Below are 17,905 nucleotides of genomic sequence, written 5' to 3' on the forward strand. Positions count from 1 at the left end.
TAGGTAATGCTTGGTAATATGAGCGGGTGAACATAGTTCGGATGTATCCTTAATATTTAACTCGACGAGGTGCACTTTATCAAGGAGGGTATTGAGGTTTAGGTATGAAAGTAACTTCCATGAAGAATCAAGAAACTGGGAAATGCCCATATGGTCGTAATAAATTCCAGGTGATGTTATTATCGGGCGAATTTGCAATTTGGAAACATCCTGGCGAGTGGGGTTGATCCCATCCAGGAGTAGGATGATTAACCTGCAACAAAGGCTAATTTTAACCTGTCGTTGTGTACCGTTACTTGTTTATTGTTTACTAGGATTGTTGAGTTGACAGGAGAATTAATTTTTGTGACTCTATAAGGACCGTCATAATTTCGTGTTAGCTTCTTGGATTTACCTGGACGCGTGACATTATTTTCGAGGTAAACACTATCACCTGTTTTGAAGACTGCTGGCCGGGAATTTCTATCGTATCGGATTTTATTTATTTCTTTTGATTTAATTAAGTTTTCACGGGCTATCTGATGACTTTGTCGGAGTTTCAGAGTTAAGTCATCAATATAATTTTCGTATGTATATTTGAATTCCGGTTCTTTAGTTATTTGTGATGGTAAGGTGGGTTGGAATCCGAAGATTAGTTCGAAGGGTGAAAATTTAGTGGAGCTATGGACAGAATTATTAAAAGAAAAAGTTGCAAAGTCTAACCAGGAGTCCCAGTCCGTTTGATCCAGTTTGACGTAGTGCTTTAAGTAATCCGCAATGGTGAGATGAGTTCTTTCTAGGGCTCCGTTAGTTTGTGGATGATATGCGGTAGTCGTGATGTTTTTGATCTTGAAGAGTTTTGAGACGTCTTTAAGAAGTTGGGATGTAAAGTCACGACCTTGATCTGTGAGGATCGATTGAGGGATACCAAATTTACAAATGAAATTACGAACAAGTGACTCAGCGATGGTTAGGGTTTCGTGATTTGGGATTGCGTAAGCTTGAGTAAATTTAGTGAGGTCGTCTTGCAGGGTTAGGATGAATCTGTTACCGGATATTGTTAAAGGAAGAGGTCCTACTATATCAAGGGCTATTCTTTCGAAAGGTTTTTCAGCAGTAGTGGTAATCTGCATTGCTTGTTTGGTTTTCTTTCTAACAAGTTTATTTTTCTGACAGGAATCGCATTCTTTCACAAATTTTTCGATATCATTCTTCATATTTTTCCAGTTGTAACATTGTTTGACTCGGTTGTAAGTCTTATGATAACCTAAATGGCCTGATGAAGGGTTTGAATGATTTTCTTTAAGTATGATCGGAATTAAATCGGTCGAAGGTGAAACAAGGACGTCATGAAAAATATTTATTTCTATTGCAGTATTCTTAAAGATATATCTAAGCATTGCTCGTATTTGTCTGAAATCGAGTTTGTCAAAACAGATACCTAATCTGGGAAGGTTTATTGACCTTATGTTCAGTGATAACAGGGTTTCCTTTAATTTGGATAGAAGTTCGAATAGGATTTTGTAAGAACTCTTGTCTCGAAATTTTTGTTTGTGAATAAGGTAAAAAATATGTGTGTTGGTTTCGAGAAAGTGTTCGATATTACCGATTTTGGGATTGAGTGCTTGTAATTTGGGTTTGTGGTTGAATTTGCTAGTCAATTGGTTGAATGATTTCTCGTCAGAGGACAGGTCTTCTGGGATGCAAATAACGTAGTTACCGGGTTTTGACAGAAGAGTGCCGTTAGACTCGGTGATTTTGTCATAACTTATCAAGGTTGTATTATATGTCTTTAGGAAGCTGTCGTATTAGATATTTGTGGTCACTAGATTGATAGGACTCGTGATATCTTGGTTCAGGGTAATACGACTTAACGCGTCGGCGACTTGATTGGTTTTTCCTGGTCGATATTCGATATGATAGTCGTATTCTTCCAGGAGTAAACGCCATCTGATTAATCGAGAACTAGGGTCTTTGACATTGAATAACCAAGTTAGGGGTCTATGGTCTGTATATATGTTGAATTTCCTGCCGTATAAATAGGGGCGGAAATGTTTTACGGCCCATATTATGGCGAGGAGTTCCTTTTCTATCGTGCTATAGTTGGATTCACTTTTGTTTAAGCTGCGACTAGCATATGCTATTGGGAGATCATGGTTGATTTTACCCTGGGATAGAACAGCACCAATGGCTAGATCACTGGCGTCGGTTGAAAGGTTAAAAGGGGTAGAGAAATCGGGAAACTGAAGAACGGGCTCGTGAGTTAGAGCTAGTTTTAGCTGATCGAATGTCTGTTGTTGTAAGCTAGTCCAGATGAAGTCTGTGTCCTTTTTTAGGAGTTTTGTGAGGGGTTGAGTTAATTCACTGAAATTGGGGATGAATCTGCGATAGTAGCCTGCTAGGCCTAGAAAAGCTCGGATGTCCTTTACGTTTTTTAGAATGGGGTAATTTTTGATGGCTTGAATTTTGTTAGGATCAGGTTTTACACCAGTTTCAGTTATTAGGTGTCCCAAATACATGACTTCCTTACGAAGGAACTCACATTTTTCGGGTTGTAATTTGAGGTTGTAACGGGACAAGCGTTCAAAGATTTCCTTTAGACGAGCATTATGAGTGGTGAGATCTCCAGCGTGGATAACGATATCATCAAGGTAGACGAAACAGCGGTAATTTTGGATACCGGCAAGGACGGAATTCATAAGCCTTTGAAAGGTAGAAGGAGCATTTCGCAGACCAAATGGCATGCGTTTGAACTGGTAGTGTCCGGAAGGGACAGAAAATCCGGTTTTAGGCGCGTCATCCGGATGCATTTTAACCTGATGGAATCCCGATGCTAAGTCAAGAGTTGTAAAATATTTAGAGTGACCCAATTGGTCGAGGATTTCAGTAATGTTTGGAAGCGGATAAGAATCACCAATGCTGATATCGTTTAGTTTCCGGTAATCGATTACTAAACGCCACTTCCTTTTTTCGGGTTCCAAAGATTTTTTTGGGACGACCCAGACGGGGGAATTCCAAGGAGAGTTTGATGGTTCGATCACGTCTTGTTCTAGCATCTGTTGAATTTGTCTGTTGACTTCGGCTTTATGAACTTCGGGGTAGCGGTAAGTTTTGACATTTACTGGAGTATCGGATTTAGTAGGTATTTTATGCATTATTAAGTCAGTGTGAGACAATAAATCTCTCTCTAGATGGAATATGTGATTATATTCATGACATAGTTTAATGAGGGATGTCTTTTCTTCCTGGTTCAAATGATCAGTGCGTAAGCGCGTCGAGATTTCGTTAAGACGGCTTGGGTTAAAATTTTTATGTATTGGTTCGATATTGAGAATTTTTGAGTTAGTTTGGGGGTTTGTTTCTGTTTCTATTTCTTCGATTTCAAATTTAAGTTGTGTGATTTCTATAGGGTTTTCAGTAGTATTCATTATTGAAGTAAGAGCTTGATTATTGTTGTCAATCGAGACTAGACTCTCGCATAGAAACACGCCATTGGCGATTTCGGATTTTGGAAGAATACCTTCGCGATTTAGAGGAGTGTTCAAGACGTCTATTTTGACTATGTGTTCGCATCTTGGGGGAATAGTGATTGGAGATGTATTACTTTTAGATGTCGGTGCATCTGATGGGCGAGAAATATGAGAAATTGGAATCTGGTGTCCATTTATCAGCATGAGATCATGTTTGTAGTCAATAGTAACAGAATGTCTTTTTAAGAAGTCGTTACCTAAAATGCCTTCGAATTCGATAGGGAAGTCGTCGGAGACGGCGTGGAAGACATGAGGTTTGCCATTAAAGATATCTGCCGAGAAGTATGAATAAGATAAAGTTTTTGATAATTGATCGATTGATTGATTTGAATCGATTCCTTTAAGGGAAATAGGCATATCGTCGTAATGTGCAGTTCCATTGACTAAATTTCCGATTTTATATAGACAAATGGTTGCACCGGTGTCGATTAGAAACCTACACCGTTTTTGCAACTCGGGAATGTCTAGGTATACGTAAGGGGTAAGGTCTTGAATATTTACGACTGAGATTCGGCCTGGATGAGGTTCATGTTTCCCGTCGCGGCCGGACTCGAGCGGGAAACTCGAGAGTTTGTTGGATTGCTGTTGATGCGTTCGGCTAAAAAAGGATTTGACTGTGGGTTATTGGAGGTGTCTCGTTTAGAATTATTATATTGTCTTTTTCGACATTCCTGTATAAGATGACCCGGTTTTTTGCAATAGTTACAGATTTTAGAGGTTTGAACTTGACAAATGTTTTCGCTAAGGTTCTGATTTTGCCTGGAGTAGTGTTGCGGTCGTGAAAATTGTGAAAATTGAGAGTTTTGAGATCTAGAATTTTGGTGGAAAGTTTGATGTAGTGGTTGAGCGATTGGGTTTCTAGATGTACCTGGATAATTTTGATTTGAATATTTTAATCGACAGTTCTGAGTAGTATGGCCACTTCGATTACAATTAAAACAATGACGGGTATTTGAATTGTTGATATTCTGATACTTAGATATTTCTTTGAGCGACTTAATTTCCTTTTCCTCATTTAGGGCTATCTGGACAGCGTCTTCTAACGACGTGGGGTTTCTAGCCTTAACTATTAGTGCAATTTCGCGGTTTAACCCTGCCAAAAATACACTAAGAGTTTGTTTCTGTAAAAGTTCAGTGCACCCTTGACGATGTTCTTCACTTGTAGTATCGTCTAAGGTACCCAATAATTTTATGTAGCAATTCTCAATTTTATTTGCAAAGGAAATTACGTCCTCGTTAATATTTTGTCTACACGAATGTAACTCAAGTTGCCATTGGCCTTGAGTTCTCTTGTCAGAGTATGCATCGAATAAATATTGTTTTAATGTGGGCCAATCTTCGAATATGCGATTTTTTATAAGAATTCTGGCTTTATCAGTTATTTTCGATTTTATGATTGTGAAAAGGATGGGTTTTTGGGCTGGTCTGACCAGTGACATAGCTAGAGAACAATTATCCGTGAATTCGTGGAGTTTACTTCTATCGCCATCGAATTTAATGAGCATTCGCTCTGCCATTTCTAACGAAATAGATTGAGAAGCAGAATTGTTAGAAGAACTTGGATCAAGCATCATGATTTGGTAAAGAGAGAGTTGGCAATATGGGATAAATAAGGTATATAAAATTAAAACAGGATTTTCTTAAGATACACTTACATAAGAATTGGTCGCTGCATAGAATCGTAGATTTTTGCGGAGCTGGAGTTTAGAAGTTGATTTGGATTTGTGGTAGGTTCCTGGGTCCACCCTGGATTTCTTACAATAACAGGAACGGAGATTTGATAGTCTTCGTCGGAAATCTGCCTGGCTTTGATTTTGGAGTCTTGTAGAGAACGTTGTCTGAGTGCTATACTCGCGTACCAACTGACACACTTTTGTATGGTTACGTACGCACCGTACTTCTTTTGGAACTTTTACGGTAATGTAATCGAACGTATCCCACTTCTGACACCACTTTTGTAATGTGCCGGGTTGGAATAACTATACGCGAGTCAAAAATATAACACTTTATTAACTTCTCGATAATACAAGAGCGGGAGCGAGGCGTAAAGACCCTTTTTATGTAAGTGTTTCGTGAAGATGAGTCTGAAGGTTTCTGCTGGACTATCTCTTAACTGCTTGACTGCCCTATTTATATAAATGATATCTACGTGGACTTTGCCAAAGTACATCAATAAGGGTAGTTTGAACCTTAAACAGTACTGAGACTTTGAGTCTCAGCTAATTACAATTTGATGGGTTGCTTATATTAGACAAAGGAATTGTGTTTCTACGTAGACATGCATTCTAATTAAGTTCTAATATTGTCCTTAGGTTTCCATGAGAAAATAGTACAAGAAATAATGTAAGAGGTTAATACATATATGATATAATAATACGTATGCGTAAGCCGGGGTGCTTTACAACGTAAATTCGCACGCGTAATTCGCATCCGGCTCGAAGGACCAAATTATCATGGAAGTCAAATTCCTCCGATGGCCAAGTGTCCACATTCTGAGTTAAAAAGTTTGGACCCTTCCACCAAAGATCGAAAGTACTGAGTTCGGATGGGAGCATCCCTTTGCTACCACAATCGGCAAGATTATCGGTACCAGGGATATACAGTGGATTACAAAAATATTCGGACACCTACTAGAATTCGTTTATTATTGGGTTTAATAGACTATGTATTGAACGGGCAAGAAAAATTTAATTGCCAATAAATAGATTAAACCTTACATACTAATATTTAATAAAGTCATAAACAATAAATATATACAACTATGGAAATAATAACACACCTGTTTAAATTACATTTTTATCAAATCACAAAAATATGTAATGTACCTATCTTATGAATTAGGATAAATTAACTGATATTCGAGCTTATTTGTATTTCTCATGAAGAATTGTATTTGTTCTGTACTAACTCGGCCTTTGGCCCAACCAATAATACTAACTTAACCTTGGCCCCACAGATAAAGTAATTAAGCCAAGGTCCGGAGTTTTTCCAATAGACATTGCATAGTAATTAGTTTTGTAATCACCCCTCTATTTGATTAGATATATACATAAATACAGCTTGGGGGTAAAAACACGAACTCTTCCCAATAGACTCTCGACCAGAATAGTTGATTATAGTAGTGACTAGTAGAACCAACGCGTTTTTGTTGTCAAAACCTATCTCCCTGCATCGGGGTACATAACACTAATTCCATAATTTTTTTTCGATTTCGATGGTTTGTTTGGAAATTAAGGTCATTTTATGGTAGGAAAAATATTTTAGAAATTTATCATTGAATATTTTTTGTTTAATTCTTTCAAATATCCATTTAAAACGGTAAGTATAATTAATTAGATTTGCTGTCCGAATATTTTTGTGATCCACTGTATGTTGCCTCGTTCATTAGTCCTCGAGGAACACGGTTGCCAAAAAATTAATAAAACACCTTATTATATGATAGAAATTGTATTTTTTTTGTTAGATGAGTTGAGATACGGAGTCTCATAAGTAAACATAAAAGGAGAAGTAATTTGGATGTAAACGTACAAAGCATAAAGCTAATCCATGGGAAAATCCGTATTCAATCCTTGATAGTTTGGTGAATGAAAATTAATCAGTGAGTTGAAAAAAGAGATGTCAGGCTCAAGGAACCCAGCTAAAAAGGAATATATCTCAGGAGTAGCAATTATCGTGTAGAATAGGGCTTCTTTAAGGGCTTTTTTTTTCTCACAGATTTATTTCCCAATTTTATAAGTCTTTTTAAATTAAACTAGGATTACTGATCCTTTTATTCTGATCAAAGGTAAACGATATAGTGATGGTGAATCTCTGCCCTTCACTAATTTTTTTCCAAGGAAAACAAATTTTATAAGAAAATATACATAGTTAAGTACCTTTTCAACAAAATGAGGATTTTCCGCCCCGGAAGTGAACATTGACACTTGTCCTTTCCGCAGCTCCACAGTTACATTTGCCTGAAGACTATCCAAGTAAATTCCCAAAACATCCTTACTGCAGTCGTTGAGGTAAAGCAGCGATATGTAGGGAAAAGATTCATATGTGTGCTAAGAAAAATCGACATTTCACATGCTTTTATTATATAATCTTCCTAATTAACCAGTACCTTATCTACATGAACGTGCCAATATTTATCGTGAATTCTCATACCAGCTTTTGCTGTGAACCTTGAGAAAAACATCAAACGTGCCAGAAAAAGTTTAGTCGCATCCAATCCAAACGATTCTGTAATGGTTTTTTGGATTTTTTCCCTAAAATGTCCAAGTGTGAAACATGAAGGTAGCGTCAATTAAAAGGTCTTTACCGGACAGATCTGTAAATTTTCAAATCAGTGGGGTTGATAAAGTTCGTTTTCATGCTTTTGTAGAAGTTAATGAAGTTTTCTCCATGAGATAATGCACCAGAATGTAGGTCTATAATTGTTAATTGTATTGAAGATAATCCATGTGGAGCTGCTGATATTCTAATATACCTTTTTTGCCAACCACAGTAAAATATCTGTCTTATATTCTGTGATTATTCGATCACTGACAAAGTGACCACATTTCTTTGGAATGCAGCCAGTGTACTGTTTTACTTCATCCATATAGGATTTGTCGCACTCAACGTGATGCCCTCGCCCATCATATGTGTAATCAAATGTTGCTAAAACATTTTTTAGTTTATTCTGTGATAATAATAAATAATTGTCCTTAATAATAAATAATTGGCCTAAAATTGTCTCTTTCCCACATTTTGAGAAGTATCATACATAAATTAAGACCCTAATTATGATGATTCTACTAAATATTCTTTGCCCACTAAACTTTGGTAAGGGGCCATATTTACTATAGGAATATGTTAAGAAAAAGGTAATAGGAGGTAATGCTTAGGTGATAAGGAGTAATTGAAACTTACTAGAGGACACCTTTTCCCTTCAACTCGTATTGTGCAGTTTCTTCAGGATGAAGCTTCGACGTCTCCTTAGCTTTTCCTGCCTTTTGCAGACCTTCAATTCAGTGCTCATTGTCCTTTATGTATGCTAGGAAAAAGGGAAAAAATAACTCCCTTCTTTTTAAATATTTAATATTTAATTTATAAAATTATATTTATGGAGTAATAGAATGCCCGGTCTACACGAAGCCACCAGAGCAAGTGCCCTTCTTCCCTTCTTCAAAATTCCCTTTTTTTTACCTAAAACCCTAAAAGTGCCCGACATCGTCTATTCTCTGTCTCCCTGACAGTTCACAAATTTTAGCATTCCAAAATGAAGGTGTAGCCTCAGCTTATAAAGTAAATAAGTTCGATATGCCTACAATTACAAACTACTCAAAATAGAACACTATCATTAATATCTAATCCTAAGAAAAGGGGCCCTTGTCCTTATCGCCGGATACGATGTCGAAATATGAAGGGAATGCTTTAACTATAACTATAGAGCCTTTGGGTTTTCAAGAGGGACTAAGAAAATCAATATATTTGACTGAGGGGAAATGATCAAACTTTGTTAAATGGAGACTTCAAGATTATTACGATAACGAATAGAGGTGTTGTATTTAATTGAGCAACAATTTTAATTTAAACTTTAGCTGAAAGCAAAATTATCAATAAACTTCAAGGTTATAGAAATTTGTAGATGTACTTAAGGTTGCGTTATAAACAGTAACAAAGTTAACAAGAGCAATTAAAATTCTTCAAATAACTTTTTAATTTTGGACCAGATAAACTATGTCCCTTCTTTTATTACAAACAATCTTAAAATACACAGTATATCACAATATAAAAAAAGTAGTTACTCACATATTTTAGTCGATCAATTTCTATTGTTGGTAAGCCTACTGAGCATAATCTAATTTTTACTTTAGATGTATCGAAAAATTCTTCCTCAAAATGGTGTCAACATAGAACATTACTTGTGTTTGGAATCCAGTCAAGCTTTTTTACAAATTTAATCCAAAATTCTCTTCTATTTGCATCCTTGGGAAAGCTAAAAATATTTTTCTATATGAACTTTCATAAAGAACACTATGGAGGGTTTGTTCACGAATGCGTTTTAACACGTTGAGCACGGGTGTTAATGGCAAAAAATATATACTGTTGGATACCCATCCAAATCATCTGCTATGCCTCATCCCAAACGAAGCGATAACCAATATACATAAATCACTCAACTTGAGGGATGTTCTGGTTTGACCGTGAGAACCATTAGATAAAAATATTCTCGAGTACTCTTAACACACCATGACTCTGTCGCCACTCACCTGTCCTAATCAGTAATCCCGCCCTTCGCAGAGTCACATGTGTTAAGACGTTAATTGCAAGAACCTTTTAAGGTCTGTTTTTTCTCATTCAATCTAAAAATCCCAAGTTCGTGGCAACCTACCAAATCTGTGTTCTGATTGGTCAACTAGAACAAAATGGGTTGAAACCAAATTCTGCTCATTTTCCCTGTTTCCTTTTTTTGGTCAGAGATTTAAAGTGGAACTCGAGGAATAAACCAAAATTCAACCTTCCTCCAAATTCATACTTGAGATTCGAACGCACCCAATACAGTTAAAGTTATCATAGATTTTTAAATATAGACTTGTTGACGTTAACAGTAGTGTTTTTCTCGACCATTGTCCTGATTTTTCGTGGCAGTATCCACGTACAAAAGAATACCTGGTGTCAGAAGTTTTTCCCTTAAGACTCTAACAATACTACGGACGAGAACTTTTTCTCTATTGTTGGGACCGTTACTGAGCGTGGATCTCGCGCTCTCTCGTTCACGGTACACTCGCCACTCGGACGGTCTCTCTCTCTACCACCGTCTAGACCTTCCCGTGTTGTCCGGCGAAGTCTGGAACGTACCTTTCTAGAAGGACTGCCGAGAGATATAAAAGGTCGTCGTGACGCAGCACAGGGAGAGTTTTATTCAGTAGCGTACATCGAGGCAAAACATAGTAAAGACAGTGAAAGAGTTCTAGTGCAGTGTAGTGTTGTTTAGTATTTAGTGTATTTTTGTATTGTAGCGTTTGTATCCATTAAAGCTTTATATTTGTTAAGCTCTCAGACCCAACATCTATTAACTTATTCGGATAAACCGTAATTTATAAACATTATACATTCTTATTGGTGTAATGTACCCTTAGGTTACGCCTATGAATTTTCACTACTTTAGTGGTATGTCCTGGATGGCCATATGTTGGGAACCCATTATCTTTCAATAAGGGTTACCCTTCATAAAAACTTTCACTCCTTTTCCTCGTCAAGGCAAAAGTTTAAAATATCCACATTTTCCTAAATCTCACTACAGCTGCAACACCCCCGTAAATCATCTTTTCTTACCATTATCTTGATGTTACGGGTTAAGGATTTAGAAAGTTACCATCTGTGGATTGTCTTGTTAATTGCCTAAAACCGGAGTACGCCTATGAGTACTAACCCCCAGATTTGGTACTTAAGATACCCCGAAGCTTGTAAAACCGACATAACCATTATAATAATATAACTCGCCGCTCCCGGATTTTTGTCACTTCCCTCATTAACTCTTGGCTCTCTCTATTGAAATGTCAGTTTAATTCCAAGATCTTTAGTTTTGTAAACGATTAAGGGTTGTGTGTGTCATAACGAGTGGAATAAAAATTTACCAAAGTGCTCCCGAGTTTTGTTTCGCGAGTTCCATTACATTGGAAAATATTATTTATTTTGTAATTTTTCGATGTTTTTTTTCGTGGCATAACATTGGTGTCTCGCCGTCTTTAAATAGTAAATTAGAATATATGGACGGTAAGGCATTGATGTGATACCAAATTTTCCAGTCAAAACTTGTCAGTTTTTATTATTCAAGTCAACACCTTGATGCGAGTGATAATGTCGGTTCATCAAAACACGTAAAAAAAATACAACTTTATTCATGTAATGTGGCCGTGTGGAACTATACGTGATTTTTGGATGCAACACTTTTATTCAACTTCTCTATTACACAAGAACAAGAAAACACTAAGTACTGGTTGTGGCTTCTTAAGCTGGCTGATGAAGAAGGACTGCTCAACAGGAACTGCCGGCTAAGGGGTTCTAAGTTGTTTAAATACTACTGTTTATCATGTCATTAAGGGTAGTTTGCAACGGGATACGGACTTTTAACCCAGTTAATTACTTATACTGCACAAAGAAATAACAATCTATGTGATTTTCATAGGAAAATGGGTATTCAATAAAACACAGCACTAGCTGTTAATACAAGCTGGAGTGTTTTTGTTTTATTTTCAAAAGGCAAGGGCAGTGTATTCGAAGACTAACTAATAAGCCTTTTCTATATGGGGTATGTACGTCCTATTTTACATTTTTGTTTATTTTATCTAGTCATCAATATTCTTAATGAGTCTAGACGTTTGCTCTTAAATGAAATCTAATATTATTATTTATTCTTTTTTGAATCTAGACTGGCGGGATACATAAATCTAATACCATCTAATGTAGCAAACATCCTAATTTTTCTGTAATATGTTTAGTTGCTTTAAAATTATTCCATGAGAATTATGATGATACGGAGGGTACATTACATTCAGAACTAACATGCATTGTATGTGAGATTTCGGAGAAGAATTAGCAAGCTAATCCTGCAGCAAAGATAACGGAATAAACAAGTCCCTGCTTCCTACAATAACTTCTTATTTATAGTCTACTATGACGCAATAATACTTTGTGTTGACGTTGCAACTATAAGGATTGTAACTTGCATGCAGTGTCACTTGCGCTTTGTACGTGCTAAAGTAAAGTAATCATTAGCAAACACGGGTGATAAAAAGGATCAAAAGCGTTTAGAGCAAATGTGGGATTCTTTGATGTCTGATGAAGATAGTATGAGAGATGTTGTGGAGTTCGACGATGTTTATTTATCCGATGCATATGAACCTTCTTCAGGCGAAGAGGAGAGCAGCGAAAAAGAAGTTATTGTGAAGTGAGCTAAATTATCAAATACAATTTTGAATGGCGCAAATGAAGCAGGTCCTTCAAGCAAGTGTAATGTGCCGGGTTGGAATAACTATACGCGAGTCAAAAATATAACACTTTATTAACTTCTCGATAATACAAGAGCGGGAGCGAGGCGTAAAGACCCTTTTATGTAAGTGTTTTGTGAAGATCAGTCTGAAGGTTTCTGCTGGACCCTCCTTAACTGCTTGACTACCCTATTTATATAAATGATATCTACGTGGACTTTGCTAAAGTACATCAATAAGGGTAGTTTGAACCTTAAACAGTACTGAGACTTTGAGTCTCAGCTAATTACAATTTGATGGGTTGCTTATATCAGACAAAGGAATTGTGTTTCTACGTAGACATACATTCTAATTAAGTTCTAATATTGTCCTTAGGTTTCCATGAGAAAATAGTGCAAGAAATAATGTAAGAGGTTAATACATATATGATATAATAATACGTATGCGTAACCCGGGGTGCTTTACACGAGAAAGACAAGTGATTCTGAAATTTGTGTTACAGATACGGTAATTATAAATTTTTATAATAAACTAAAATTCACTCAAACTTTATCGGTTTTTAAAATTTTTTATTGATCAGTTTTCAATTTTTTTGACTGTTTCTTTACAGGTTGGAGATACAATAGAAGTTGTTATTGCACATTATGCTGCCACGAACGATAGTTCAGTCTTAATAAAAGAGTTTCTGAATAACTATGGTGCTCTCAGAAAGACAGCGAATTGAAATTTTAATGTTGTTGAGTTGCAAAGATAAAGTAAGGAGTCAAAAAGAAGTTTGTGTGTTATTTAATGCAAAGTATTCTGATAATCCTATTGTGCAATCAACTGTCAGTAGAATATTTCATAGATTTGGAGAACATGAAACCGTACGGGGTTTACCTAAAAGTGGCAAATCACAAGCTTTAAGTGAAAGTAAAAAACTTAACATACTCCTAGCAATTAATGAAAATCCACATTCGTCAAGTACAGTAAAACCTCTCGTTACGGATACCTCTGTTAAGCAGACAATTCCCTTAAGCAGACACGTTTCAGAAAAAAAAGCTCCTAGGTACTTTTTTACATGTAGAACAAACTCCCATAACCAGACACTAATAAACGGACGCGGGCACTATTTTTGGTACCAAAAAATACAGAAACCTCTGTTAACCGGACTTGATATTTTATTAATGAAACATATAATGTTTCGTAGCGAATTACCCGAATTAGTTTTGTGAATTTCCTATTTTTTGTTTTAATGCTGATGCATTGAATTAATATTGAAAAAATCTATCGAGTTCAACTGGGTTGTTGGATGGCTTTTTTACAATTTTGCAAAAATTAACAATTAACAATTATTATAACTTAATCATAATTGTTATAATTTAATCATAATATTGATACCAAGTAGTTATTGTTGATCTTTAATATAATAATTATCATAAATCTTTAGAGTTAAATAAATAAAGTTTAATTCATATCCTGTTACAAAATTATTTAGTCTGGAAAGAACTATTTATTTGTCAGTTATGGTTGTAATCAAAACAGAGAAACCAATACTAAAGGTTGCAGGTGATACGATCCCTGCAATCTAAGGTTGGGAAGGCATTTAGTTTTAGATTTTGAAAGAATAAAAGTGATAGAGAAGTGAATGCATGTAATACAGTTTTTTTTGTAATGGCGCTGAGTAAGAGGTTTTTTAGTTTGAAGGAGAAAATTAAAGTTATTAGTGCTAGTGAAAAAGATAACTTATCCGTTTGAAAACTTCTCCAGAAATTTAATATCGGAAAAACTCAGGCGACAGAAATTGTAAAAAACAAGGATCACATTCATTTAAAGTGGAAAGCAGGAAACGTGAATACAGAAGAAAAACGAAGTTTTTTGAAAACTGAGGGACTTAAAGTTGACAAATTGTGTTGTGATTGGTTTTCACGTGCTCGAAGTCAGAACATTCCGATATCAGAAACTTTAGTAAAGGCTAAAGCTCAAGAAATAGAATACAAACTAAATCTTACCAATTTTCGAGCTTTTAATGGTTGGTTGGAAAAGTGGCGTAAAAGACATTCAATTAGTTTTAAGTGTATCTCCGGAGAATCAGCTGATGTCAATCAGGTAGACGTAGACCAGTTTAAAATTAAGCTTCCATCATTGCTCCTTGGGTACCAGCCAGAGGATGTGTACAATGCCGATGAAACTGGTCTTTTCTTCCGCACTTTGCCTGATAAAACTCTTACTTATAAATCCCAAAAATGTTCTGAACGAAAACTTTCCAAAGAAAGGCTTTCGATTTTGTTTTGTCCCAATATCGCAGGACACAGAGAAGAATTGCTTGGGATTGGAAAAGCAGCTAGACCTAGAGCATTTAAAAATGATGACGCTACATTGATGGAATTGGATCCAGAAGATAACATTCCACTTTCCACAATAGCGAATATAGAAAAGTATTCCAAAGTTATGAATCTAATATGTTAAGGACTTTTAGGTTATTGTTTCTTGGCGTAGTTTGCTTAGTTAATTTGTTTTGTATTTTTATCCCTTAAGTTACGCCCATGGGCATCGATACGTATTTGAAGGATTCCATCTGGGCGCCAGACCATCGTACCCATCAGGCCATATCGAAGGGGCTCTTTATGGCTGGGAAATACGCTACTAGTCAAAGGAAGCTTTCTAAATTGGACCTTTGCCGCGATCCGCAATTCGGCGGATCGCAATACTTCAATGAAAGCGACTTGTATAGGTATTTGCCAGATGGCGGCGATTTTATAACCTTAGGCGCGACCATTGCCCGCAATGGCGTCTGGTATTGGTGCGCCCCTGGGTGGAGTTTCTCGGGTTTAGTACTTAAGGGATGATCGCAGTAATTTTGCTCTCTTTGACCAGTGCTCGCTCTAGACATGTGATCGTAAACGTAACTCGTAATCTTCCCAAATAAGCAAACTCCCACTTCATACTTAGACCAATACTTTACCATTATTTATATAAGTGAAATTTAATACAGTCCACTTTCGTAAACCAAATTGTTGTTTTCATGGTTTTCGTTTATCGAAGGAACCTCAACATAATATCTGAAAATTTTGATAAATTTGTTCAACTTGATGACAATACAGCGACGGAGGAAATACACTTTGACATTAACGATGTCATTGAGAACTTGAGTGAAGGAGTTGTAGAGGAAGAAAAGAACACATCCGATGATGAAATAATTTTTGAAAACAGACACAAAATTACTTCTTACAGTGAGGCTTTAAAAGTGGTTGAAGATTTAAAAAAATTTGCTAATGAAGACTATGTCGTATTCCAGCATCTTAAAAATTTAGAAGATTATTTTCAATCATGCTATTAAAAAAAAAATGTCAAAGATGCGTCAATCTAGCATGTTAGATTTTATAAATACATAAATAAGTGCTTTTTACGGCAGAGCCCTTTGTTCCTACATAATACCTATGTTGTATTTACATATTTTGTATATTTTTTATATTTTTAAGTTTTCTGTACTTTTAAATATATGTCGGAGATTTATTAGTCCTTAAGTTAGAATTGTACCATTAGAACCGATAATAGATGAGGGGCAGGCTGACAAAGCCATCTTGAAGATAAAGCATTGTCAAACGAGGTCACTACTACCGACATAATTAAGTGCCCACATGTGGGATTTGTCCACGAGAAACAGGGACTAGCAGGTACTCCCCTTGGGTCTTAAGGACCACCCAATCGGGGAAAGTTAAGAGGAGAAAAGGAACAAGTAGTTAAGAGATAGAAGGGCAGAAGGGCGATCGAGTAGTAGTGAATTCGTTAGTTTGCCTTTCTACTTGTGCTTTCTTAAATTATTATAACGTTAAACATGGAAAACGTTTCTAATATTACCCCGACATATACATGTTTTAGTTTAAATAAAACATACTTTGTGGTGTCATTTTTATTATACCCTCTATTAGACGGACACCTCCAATAAATGGACATGAAAGACAGAACCATGAGTGTCCGGTTATGGGAGGTTTCACTGTAATAGCTTAGTTCTTATTACGATACTAGTCAGAGTGCCGTACAGAGATTGTTAAAAAACGAGGGTTATCACTCCTATAAAGTGCATGTTGTTGAGAAACTTCTTGAGGATGATTACGATAGAACATTACAATTCTGTGAAGAAATGATGGCAAGATGTAATGATAACAATTCCTCGCATAATATTATCTTCTCTGATAAAGCTACGTTTTATTTAAATCATACTGTTAACACATAGAATTATCGATTTTGGTCCGCTGAAAATCCATACGGAATACACAAAGGACATACACCAAAAGAAACACCAAATGCCTTGCATTCTTTTGATATCAAAGCAACAAACACTAGTTTTTAGGACTACTTAGTACTATTTTAACGTTACTGTTAGAATATTCATTTATCAGATAGTTTGAAATTATTATTTAAAATGGTGTACACTTTGATCCGTCGAGGAGCAATAGATTGGCCAGCAAGATTTCCAGATTTTACTCCCCTCGACTTTTTCCTCTGGGGTTACTTAAAATCTAAAATGTATAAAACACCAATTAAAAGTATTCAAGAACTGAAAAACAGAATAACACTGGAATGCAAAGGTATTACCAGTCAAATTTTCATTAATGTTCGCAAAGAAGTTGAAAATAGATTTTATTATTGTCTCGAAAATAACGGGTCGCATTTTGAACACTTGATAAAATAATTTTTTCATTGTAAAAATCACAAAATTCAAGTGGCTGCCATTTTGGAATGGCTAAACGGAATGAGCTGAAACTTCGTAGATTAAAAGGTCTTTGCATGCCCTTTAAAATGAGGTATCACTCGAACCCCCATTCCATTTAAGATTTTAAGGGTGAGTCACCCCCTGTTCAAGGGAATGAAGATTGGGGATTGAACATCAAAAGTTGTTTGTCAAAAGTTGGCTCAAAAAGTTTCCCCCTCGACATCTCAATTGACGTGTTTTTGGAAATTTTAAAACAATAGATAATTCAAGAGTTGTTTAGGGTGGTTCGTTTTGAAGTGAAAGCACTGTATATAGTAAAGGACTTACATAAATGAGGTTTTCTTTGTCCGGAATACGATTTTCTTTGATAATAATTATTTTTACTTTTTTGATACCGAATATATGTATCATTAATAATTAGCATCAGTTGATTTTTGTCTAAATTAAACAGTTTTTTTGAGGTTTTGATAATGTTAGCTATGATGTCTCCACGTAAAATGGCACTATATCCAAAATGAAAAGGTAAAATATTGGTCTAATAAAACCCAAGCCGTACCAAACTCAAAATAATGAAAGTAATTCAAGACAAAGGTTTGCTTATTTTAGCATATCTTCGGTTAATAATATAAAACCTCTAACTTCAACTTTTAATCATTTTGTTTATTTTGCACCAATATGTAAATAATATACCAACAATATAGACTTCTATACCATCAAGTTCACAATGCACTTTTGCCTAA

General features: G+C 35.8%; 1 pseudogene; it reads left to right on the top strand.

Annotated features, from left to right (window-relative positions):
• Positions 1–12,298: 12,298 nt before the first annotated feature.
• On the top strand, positions 12,299–14,917 carry LOC136411060 (tigger transposable element-derived protein 6-like; annotated as a pseudogene).
• The last annotated feature ends 2,988 nt before the right edge of the window (positions 14,918–17,905 follow it).

The sequence above is a fragment of the Euwallacea similis genome, chromosome 9, assembly GCF_039881205.1.
Source record: "Euwallacea similis isolate ESF13 chromosome 9, ESF131.1, whole genome shotgun sequence".
NCBI classification, from domain to species: Eukaryota; Metazoa; Arthropoda; class Insecta; order Coleoptera; family Curculionidae; genus Euwallacea; species Euwallacea similis.